This window comes from Photinus pyralis, unplaced genomic scaffold (genome assembly GCF_008802855.1).
Source record: "Photinus pyralis isolate 1611_PpyrPB1 unplaced genomic scaffold, Ppyr1.3 Ppyr1.4_LG10, whole genome shotgun sequence".
Taxonomy (NCBI): Eukaryota; Metazoa; Arthropoda; class Insecta; order Coleoptera; family Lampyridae; genus Photinus; species Photinus pyralis.
In genome coordinates, this window is record NW_022170250.1 from 1,233,185 (window position 1) to 1,244,801 (window position 11,617).

Sequence of the window (11,617 nt, forward strand, 5' to 3'; positions counted from 1 at the left end):
TTCTTTTTCGATAATTAAACGCGGTAGAGATTTAATTGTGCGCTACTTTGAGAAGAAAGTTCTCGCAAAAATCTGATATACATATAATTTTGGCGATTATTTTCGTCATAATTAAGTCCCGTTCATATTAATTTTGGGGCACCATTTCAAACATAATTACGGGTCTTCTGAAAATTAAATTTTGAGTGCAAAAATCCAATCTACGCCAATTCATAATTTGTGTGGTAAGTAATTAAGGGCCGTTAATTTTGCATTTTACGTAATTAATGTACATTTTGCGTCACCATTTGTAGCAGATAATAATTAAGCGCTGTTGATATCACACACTGCGCTTCTTTAAGAAAATTATTGCAAGAATCTAATCCACATTTGGGGATAATTTTGCTGATAATGAAGTGCCGGGAAAATTAAATTTAAGTTTTAAGTTTATTAATTAAATTAAAATTAACGCGCCATAATTCCTAAAAAAAATTAAATCTTGCGCACTTTTTGAGATATAATTACAGTTCATCTAAAAAAATTGTTATAATAATTAAATCGGTTGATTAATTTGAGGAAGAAATTACCGCACAAAATCGGATATACACGTACTCATAATTTTGCCGGCATAAGTAAGCGCCGTTGGTATTAATTTTGAAACACAATTACAGTTCCTGTGAAAATTAATTTTTGTGTTGTAAAAATCTAATCTACAAGTGCTCATAATTTTGGCGATAATTTAGATGATAATTATGCTCGGTTAACATTAAATTTTCGACCACTTTTGGAATAGATAATTACTACTATAACTAAGAGAAGAAAATTATCACAAAAATCCAAATTACACGTGCTCGTAATTTTCGTGATAATTAATTGCGGCACCATTTGAAATCTAATTAATGAAAATTAAGTTTTGTTGAATTGCAAAAATCCCATCTATACCTGTTCATAATTTGTGTGGTAATTAAGCGCTGTTAATATCATGTTATATGTAATTAAGCGCCATGAAATTAAATTCTGCACTACTTTTAGAAGAACGTTATTACAAAAATCCTTTGAAACCGATTAAATTAATTAAAACTCTGGTATAATTAATTTTTTTTTTCGATAATTAAGCGCAGTTAAAATTACAATTCTAAAGACAATTATCGCAAAATTCGAGATTCCGAGATAATTAAACCTATTGTAAAATTAATTTTTTCTGGTTAATTAAGCACAATTGAAAACGAAATTTTGCGCCTACATTCAGAGCAAAATTATCGAAAAAATTCAATCTACACGTGCTCATACTTAACTAAGCCATAATTAAGCGCCGTCAATATTAATTGACCCACACTTTCAAACAGATAATTACAACTCCTGTGAGAATTAATTTTATTGCAAAAATTCAATCTCCACGTGCTCACAATTTTAGCGATACTTTATGTGGTAATTAAGCGCCGTTGATATTAAGTTTGAAGTCAATTCTCAAAACATAATTACGACTCGTGTAAAAATTAATTTTTATTAGTAATTATGCGCTAGTGAGATTTAATTTTCGTGATAATTAAGCGCAGTATTGATCATAATTTGCACAATAATTAAACAAATTCGACCATGTTTCAAGAAAATTGTTGTTGTCATAATTAAGCGCCGTTTGAAACGTAATTACAACTCTTGTGTAAATTAATTTTCCAATCTACAAGTGCTCATAATTTTAACGATAATTGTCATGACAATCCGTTAATATTAACACTTTTTAAATAGATAATTACAACTGTAAAAATCTTTTTTCGATAATTAAGGTTGAAACTAAATTCCCTACTACTTTAAGAAGATAATTATCGCAAAATCCAATCTATCGTGCTCACAATTTAACGATAATCTGTGTAATAACTAAACGCTATTAATATTAAATTTTGCACTCTTTGAAACTTAAATTAAATTCTGTGTTACTTTAAGAAGAAAATTATCGGAAAAATCCAGATCCTTTGAAACAGATAATGAGATTAATTTTTTTATAATTAATAAGCGCAATTAAGTTCTGCGCTACTTAAAAGAAAATTATCGCGAAATTTGAATCTACACGTGCTTATAATTTTAACGATAATCTACGTGATAATTAAGCGCCGTTAATATTAAATTATAAGTCACTCTTAGAAAAGATAATTACACCTTAGGTAAAAATTATTTTTTTGCGATAATTAAGCTTAATTAAAATTAAACTCTGTGCGACTTTACTTTACTTTAAGTAATTAAGCGCCGCCGTTAATATTAATTTTGCCCCACCATTTGAAACATAATTATAGTTCAAGCGAAAACTAATTTTGTGCTCATAATTAAGTTCCGTTAATACTAAATTTCGCGCCGCTTTTTGAAACAGATAATTAAAACTCATATGAAAATTAATTGTATTTTCGATAATTAAGCGCGATTGAAATTATCTGTGCTACTTTCAGAAGAAAATTATCGCAAAAATCCAGACCCTGAAACATTTATTATAATTTTTTTCTATAATTAAGAGCAGTTGAAATTAATTATGCGCTACTTCAATAAACATTATCGCAAAAATCTGATCTACGTACTCATAATCTTGGAGACTTTCGTGATAATTAAGCGGCGTTAATAATAAATTTTACACCCATTTTTTGAAACAGGTAATTACAAATCTGGTGAAAATTCTTTTTCGATAATTAAACGCGGTAGAGATTTAATTGTGCGCTACTTTGAGAAGAAAGTTCTCGCAAAAATCTGATATACATATAATTTTGGCGATTATTTTCGTCATAATTAAGTCCCGTTCATATTAATTTTGGGGCACCATTTCAAACATAATTACGGGTCTTCTGAAAATTAAATTTTGAGTGCAAAAATCCAATCTACGCCAATTCATAATTTGTGTGGTAAGTAATTAAGGGCCGTTAATTTTGCATTTTACGTAATTAATGTACATTTTGCGTCACCATTTGTAGCAGATAATAATTAAGCGCTGTTGATATCACACACTGCGCTTCTTTAAGAAAATTATTGCAAGAATCTAATCCACATTTGGGGATAATTTTGCTGATAATGAAGTGCCGGGAAAATTAAATTTAAGTTTTAAGTTTATTAATTAAATTAAAATTAACGCGCCATAATTCCTAAAAAAAATTAAATCTTGCGCACTTTTTGAGATATAATTACAGTTCATCTAAAAAAATTGTTATAATAATTAAATCGGTTGATTAATTTGAGGAACAAATTACCGCACAAAATCGGATATACACGTACTCATAATTTTGCCGGCATAAGTAAGCGCCGTTGGTATTAATTTTGAAACACAATTACAGTTCCTGTGAAAATTAATTTTTGTGTTGTAAAAATCTAATCTACAAGTGCTCATAATTTTGGCGATAATTTAGATGATAATTATGCTCGGTTAACATTAAATTTTCGACCACTTTTGGAATAGATAATTACTACTATAACTAAGAGAAGAAAATTATCACAAAAATCCAAATTACACGTGCTCGTAATTTTCGTGATAATTAATTGCGGCACCATTTGAAATCTAATTAATGAAAATTAAGTTTTGTTGAATTGCAAAAATCCCATCTATACCTGTTCATAATTTGTGTGGTAATTAAGCGCTGTTAATATCATGTTATATGTAATTAAGCGCCATGAAATTAAATTCTGCACTACTTTTAGAAGAACGTTATTACAAAAATCCTTTGAAACCGATTAAATTAATTAAAACTCTGGTATAATTAATTTTTTTTTTCGATAATTAAGCGCAGTTAAAATTACAATTCTAAAGACAATTATCGCAAAATTCGAGATTCCGAGATAATTAAACCTATTGTAAAATTAATTTTTTCTGGTTAATTAAGCACAATTGAAAACGAAATTTTGCGCCTACATTCAGAACAAAATTATCGAAAAAATCCAATCTACACGTGCTCATACTTAACTAAGCCATAATTAAGCGCCGTCAATATTAATTGACCCACACTTTCAAACAGATAATTACAACTCCTGTGAGAATTAATTTTATTGCAAAAATTCAATCTCCACGTGCTCACAATTTTAGCGATAATTTATTTGGTAATTAAGCGCCGTTGATATTAAGTTTTACGTCAATTCTCAAAACATAATTACGACTCGTGTAAAAATTAATTTTTATTAGTAATTATGCGCTACTGAGATTTAATTTTCGTGATAATTAAGCGCAGTATTGATCATAATTTGCACAATAATTAAACAAATTCGACCATGTTTCAAGAAAATTGTTGATTGAAACATACGAAAATTCAAAGAGGGGGGGGGGGTCGTTTTTGAAAAGCGAAAAAATTGTGAGGGTGTTTTTCCTGCATTTGCTTTCTCGTTGTCAAGAGTCCCTCACCACTTATACCTTTGGGGTCTTATTAGCCTTTAATTAAACCAAAATCAAGGAAAGCCATTTATTGAGAAACAGTAAGGGTTGCGATTTTTTACACTTCAGCGTTGTGGGTTGCCTAACATTCCCATGGTAGCAGGCCGTTAGCACCGAAAACTCAAAAAGCGACTTAATTTACAATTTCTAAATAAATTTTAAACGCGCCGACAGAGTCAACAGACGGCGGGCACTTTGATTTCTGTGCGATACAGTAGATTTCCTTATCTAAATTTCAAGGAAAACAGAAGCTACCTACGGAATTACCCCCCTAATAAAAATTTTTTCGTCATTTATATGTTGCGCGACTCTTTAATCGCGAGCGGGAGTAATTTTTGTGTAAATACACGCTCGCACGGGCCGAGATCTTAAACCGTGAGCTGATTAAGCGAGCTTTAATTATGTTATAAATTTTATTAGCTGTTCGCATTGATAGTTGATGTCAATAAAAGAATAAAAGCTCGATTTTAAATTCCTCGACATCGCAAAGACAGATTTGTTAAACGTGTTTTATTGCGGCGCGACGAGGAGGGCGCGTCCGTTCGAATGGGGAGCGAGCGAGAGCGAGCGCCAGAAGCCCATAAATTTGTTAAAAACGTAACAAAAGAGAAACGAATTTCGGACCGGGGTTGAGCTACAATTAAGCGAGCGGACTTCGTTAAAAATTCCGATAAAAATCAAAAAACGAGAACGCGCCTAAAATATATCGGTAACTGTATAAAAACATAAAAAAGACATAAATAGTTAACAAGAATTTGGATTAAAATGCATTTATTTTATTACGGCGGTGCATTCGCGCTCCTTATTCAGCAGTGGGGTGGAAAAGGAGCGAGAGGTTCGTTAAAAAAACACCAAATGAATCCGTGGCACTCCTACGTTCAAGCCGAATTCGATGCAGTTTTTCGATTTTTTTCGCCAAAGTTGTTTAACATGTTTTAGTCGAGTTACCGAATTTTTTGGATGGTTTTGCGATATAGTTATGCACCGAATTTCGCATAATAAACTACTAAACGCTAATTTACCGTTTGGGGGCCACCAGAAAAATCGCTCGACAAATTGCCACTTATCCAAAAAGCGTCGTAAATTGGCCATGATCGCCTAAATTAGTGTGCTCTCGCCGTTCCGCCCAGATAATTTAACGAATCTACGATATAATGGTAGGCGAAATTTCAAATTATCGGGAGGCTAGAATTTAAATTCGAAACGACTCCCTGCTACCAAGTTTGCCCCATCAAATCAACCCACAACTCGAGATCTAAAATTAAGACAACACTAAACCAAAAGAAAAAATTCACCATTACAATTTTAGTTATCTCCAAGCCCCCCCCCCCCACCCTCCATGAATTCAACTTCAATTTTGAACATGACAAGGACCTGATCAACCCCAATGCCCCACCCCTCGATAATACCTTCTTCTGGACACAGTTTAGGCTTAAGGACTGGCTTTCCTCCGTACTGCAGAGAACGCAGCACCGCGAGGTCCGGTGGTATGGAATAATCCCCCCGCCCCCCCCCCCCACGTGACAACGTGGCACCATGCAAGTGATCGCTAGGGAATGGAAGCAAACAAGATCATTTTTATGAAATTTCACTCGCTCAACTGATTTTACTTCCAAGTAATCATCACTAAAAATACCCCCCCCCCTCAACTTCAACAGATCACTTGCAAAAAATCTATTCACCCTCACGATCTTTTATTCTCAACCGATCAAATTAAAAAATTCACACTCACAAATGGAGCTTTAGAACGGAAGAAGACTAAAAATTAGAACTCAAGAACTTCGGGTAAAAATATTTCTATATTCTATATAACTTTAGAACTGGTGCTAGCAAACGTGACGAAGTAAACTAGAAAATCAATTTTTCACGTGTATATCTGTAGTAGGCCTAAAATTGATCGAGCTTTTCGTAGTGTGTTAGAACTAGTCTAAAGTAGCACACTTTAGAATGCCACTAGTAGAACTATTATGGACTTTAAGGAAACCTAGCAAAAATTGTGGGCTCCTATGATGTTCCTACAGTTGAAAAATTTTAGAACTTATTTAGAACCATAATTCCGCCAGTTTTAACGAAGGTAAAAGTGTAGAATCATCACTGGTAGAACTAACGATCTGCGAAAAGATTACCTGCGCGTGACTGTTTCCGATGAAGGATAGCGGAATTTTTCAAATAGAACTATGTACCTTGAGGTTCAAATATAGCAATTTTTTAAATCTTTAGAGCTAAATCTAGTCTAGGACCTACAGTCGCAAATATTATTAGAACTAAAATGCTAAATTTAGAACTAAAAAAGCCAGTGCCTCATCTTTCCGTGGAGTGCAAAAAAATTAGAACTACAAATTAATCAATCTGCAGATCTGAGTAAACCTAGCTACTATCTCGGATAATATTGTAGATATTATTAGAACAACTACACATTTTTTGAATCTACAGATCTAACTAAAACTACTACTACTACCTCACTTTTAATCGTAGGTTTTATTAGAACTACAAGGCTGAATTTAGAACTAAAACTTCCGGTACATTATCAATCCGTTCGCCGTTCTTTGGGGTACAAATAAAAAATTAGAACTGCACATTTTTTGAATCTACAGATCTAAGCGATTACCTCTGCTTTTATCGTAGATATTATTAGAACTACAAGACTGAATTTAGAACTAAAACTTCCGGTAGATGATCAATCCGTTCGCAATTCTTTGGGATACAAATAAAAAATTAGAACTACACATTTTTTGAATCTACAGATCTAACTAAAACTACTACTACTACCTCACTTTTAGTCGTAGGTATTATTAGAACTACAAGGCTGAATTTAGAACTAAAACTTCCGGTACATTATCAATCCGTTCGCCGTTCTTTTGGGGTACAAATAAAAAATTAGAACTGCACATTTTTTGAATCTACAGATCTAAGCGATTACCTCTGCTTTTATCGTAGATATTATTAGAACTACAAGACTGAATTTAGAACTAAAACTTCCGGTACATTATCAATCCGTTCGCAATTCTTTGGGGTACAAATAAAAAATTAGAACTACACATTTTTTGAATCTACAGATCTAACTAAAACTACTACGACTACCTCGCCTTTAATCGTAGATATTATTAGAACTACAAGGCTGAATTTTGAATTAAAACTTCCGGTACATTATCAATCCGTTCGCAGTTCTTTGGGGTACAAATAAAAATTAGAACTACACATTTTTTGAATCTACAGATCCAACTAAAACTACCACGGCTTCCTCGGCTTTTATCGTAGATATTATTAGAACTACAAGGCTTAATTTAGAATTAAAACTTCCGGTACATTATCAATTCGTTCGCAGTTTTTTGGGGTACAAATAAAAAATTAGAACTACACATTTTTTGAATCTACAGGTCTAACTAAAACTACTCCGACTACCTGGGCTTTTATCGTGTATATTATTAGAACCTACAAGACTGAATTTAAAACTAAAACTTCCGGTACATTATCAATCCGTTCGCATTTCTTTGAGGTACAAATTAGAACTACACATTTTTTGAATCTACAGATCTAACTAGAACTAGCGACTACCTCGGCTTTTATCGTAGATATTATTAGAACTACTAGGCTGAATTTAGAACTAAAATTTCCGGTACATTATCAATCCGTTCGCAGTTCTTTGGGAGTACAAATTAGAACTACACATTTTTTGATTCTACAGATCTAACTAGAACTAGCGACTACAACGGCTTTTATCGTAAATATTATTAGAACTACAAGGCTTAATTTAGAACCAAAATTTCCGGTACATTATCAATCCGTTCGCAGTTCTTTGGGGTACTACACATTTTTGAATCTACAGATCTAACTAGAACTAGCGACTACCTCGGCTTTTATCGTAGATATTATTAGAACTACTAGGCTGAATTTAGAACTAAAATTTCCGGTACATTATCAATCCGTTCGCAGTTCTTTGGGAGTACAAATTAGAACTACACATTTTTTGATTCTACAGATCTAACTAGAACTAGCGACTACAACGGCTTTTATCGTAAATATTATTAGAACTACAAGGCTTAATTTAGAACCAAAATTTCCGGTACATTATCAATCCGTTCGCAGTTCTTTGGGGTACTACACATTTTTGAATCTACAGATCTAACTAGAACTAGCGACTACCTCGGCTTTTATCGTAGATATTATTAGAACTATTAGGCTGAATTTAGAACTAAAATTTCCGGTACATTATCAATCCGTTCGCAGTTCTTTGGGATACAAATTAGACCTACACATTTTTTGAATCTACAGATCTAACTAGAACTAGCGACTACCTCGGCTTTTATCGTATATATTAGAACTTTTAGGCTGAATTTAGAACTAAAGTTCCGGTACATTATCAGTCCGTTCGCATTTCTTTGGGGTACAAATAAAAAATTAGAACTACACATTTTTTGAATGTACAGATACAATGTACAAATAAAAAATTAGAACTACACATTTTTTAAATCTACCGATCTAATTAAAACTAGCTATTTTTTCGGCTTTTATCGTAGTATTAGAACTAAAACACTAAATTTAGAACGAAAAATACCATTGTCTCATTTTTCGGCCCCGAGTTCCGCCCGTAATTCTTTGGGGTACAAATGAAAATTTTCCAATCTGCAGATCTAACTAAAACTAGCTACTTTTTCGGCTTTTATCGTAGTATTAGAACTACAACGCTCAATTTAGGACGAGAAAAGCCAGCACCTCAGCAGTTCTTTGAGATGCAAATATAATAACGACAGTTGGAATTACAGATTTCAGTAGCTCTAATTAGAACTGTCTGGCATCACGGCTACCACCGTAGGTACTATTAGAACTAGAAGGCTGAAAACGCTTTTTCCTTCGTAGTTTTTGAGATGCAACAATCTGTATCTAATGAGAACTGACTGTTATGGCATCTACCAGTTACCTATTATTAGAAGTAAGTAGTAAGCCCGAATTTAGAATGAAAAAGTTCGAACCGTTCGCAGTTCCTTGGTGAACTGTTCCAGAGGAGAATTGGCCGGATTTGTAAAGGCAGTATTTTAGAACCATTGGGTCTAAACAAGTATATCCTTCTATTAGGTCAATTTTGGGACATTGTTCTAAAAAACACTGTTAATTTTACAATTTCTATAACTTTTAGAACTAAAGTAATCGTCCCAAATGTATCTATTTCTGAACTTTTATGAGAAGGTTCTTTTAAGTATAAGTTAGTAGATCATTTCATTAACTAGTAGATCCAATGCTGAGATTAGGACAAAAAGGTTTTAGAACTAATTTCTATACAAAATTTGCAAGTCGAGTTTAACTTTAACTTCTTCCAAGAGATCTAAACTAAATTTTAAACGAAAAAAGTCGGCTTTTGTGTTCAAATCTGCAGATCTAATAAAAACGCTTGGTCGGTATGATAGGCATTATTCGAACTGTGGAACAAATTCGCTTCGCAATTCGTTGTGATGCAAATAAAGGTGGAATTACACATTTTCGAATCTGCTCGTGGATATTTTTAGAACCATGAACTTCAAATTGGACGACTTCTACAAATTATCGAGTACTTTAGAACTTTACGGGCGTACAAATTGTCTGAAACAATTAGATTTACCGATTTTTATTTTGTGGTGGTATGCAACTACGGCTCATTAAAATTCAAAACTCAAAAAAGAGCAGAAGTGGGTTACTCAAATTTGGACTGCTATCAATTCCTTGAACGATTTTGGTATTTTTGATACGTAAAGAAATTGGAAGATGGCCTAGGCGGAAAAACAATTGAACTTTTTTGTGAAGTTGCCTAGGCAGTGAGATCATGAGTTTTCCAAAATACGCACGAATGGACGGACAGACAATCGCCTGAAGCTTTCCCCCAATAAGTAAAGAATTTCGTTTTAGTTTCCATTCGAGAACGACCAGTGATTTGGTACGTAGACAATTACGCCAACGCGTGAAAATGTCACGCTCGAAATCCAAAAGTGTCCGGTGCCAAAAAGCATTTTCTACTCTGCGGACTCATCGATACCGCTAGTATTTTCCGCGGTCGCTTTGCCAAGAAAGGGATAACGTAAAAAAAACTGTTGTCATTGCAAAATCCGCCATAAGGCGCGCTTACGTGAGCGATTCGGGCCTAGTTTTTTTTATTTTAAAAAAACCTCGGCGCCTCGGAAATTTGTCACCGATCTCGCGCAATAAATAACCCTTAAGGGCACGCTTAATCGATTATTCAGTGACGGCCGACTCGAATCCGTCCGTCACGCGTATCTTTTCGCGCGCCTCGAGTTTTTCGAAAAAAAAAACACAAAAGGGCCCTACCTTTAAACGCAACTTTTTTGCGTACACGTGATTTTCCCACATTTGCAAAAAAAAATTGTCACGCACTGTATACGCCGCGCACTTTGCACTAACACAGTTCGGGCGAATCGCACAATTTCGAAAAAAAAATGGGGTGCACTAAGCCTTTCGGTGGTGGAAAATGATAACAAAAATAAATAAAAGGTTAACAAAAGTAAATTTTAAACTCGATCAACAGCGGCTGCCAACCGACTGACTACTATTTTCAATTTAAAATGCCGCTTTGCCCCCACCAGCCGATCCTCCCTACCCGAGACCCCGAAAAATTCAGTTATATTCTGAAATTATATTGGCTCACTTTCTGAATAGGTACATTCAGCTTAAAATTGTACAATTACGGATTCCGCCGTTTTCGAGTACGCGCGGCCGTCGCCGTCGTCGTCGCCGCGCGTTGTACGCGTACGATTTACTTACGTTTAAGCGCGGGCACGTGGGGGAGGAGGTGGTTCCGATGCCAATTTCAGCGGAGGTGCGTGCGACAGATTCATTCATGATTGCGATTACGCGTATTTTACCTGCGTCGCGGCGAGGGGTGGGAAGTTTCTCTTTTGAAATTCGGTCGCGAAAAGAGGGTGTCGAGTTGCGAGGGGTTGACGTCCGTTGAAAGGGATAAGACGGCGCGTAATTAACGTTTCGCGACTGACCGACCTTTTTTCGCCGCGCTTTAAATATGCGAAAGGGGTGGACACAAGTGTATGCCACTTGATGCGACGTACAAACCGGGGCATATTACAATAACTCAATTTTTCAAAAGACGCCGAATATTAGCGACAGATGCGCGAGACTTTTACCCTTTTTTGTTACAGAATTGCCGCCCACTAAAAATTTGAATGGGGCGCGTTCTCTCCATGAAGAAGTTTGTTTGAAAAACCAGTTTGCATATTTTCCCACCCAAATTAGAACTAAATAAGT

General features: G+C 34.5%; 1 protein-coding gene across 1 annotated transcript in view; it reads right to left on the reverse strand.

Moving 5' to 3' along the window:
- The window catches only part of LOC116161971, a gene marked incomplete at its 3' end in the record, with an annotated part of 30,928 nt that extends 19,846 nt beyond the window's left edge, over nt 1-11,082 (reverse strand). The window contains 1 exon segment of the mRNA XM_031475484.1: nt 10,667-11,082.
- Nucleotides 11,083-11,617: the final 535 nt, after the last annotated feature.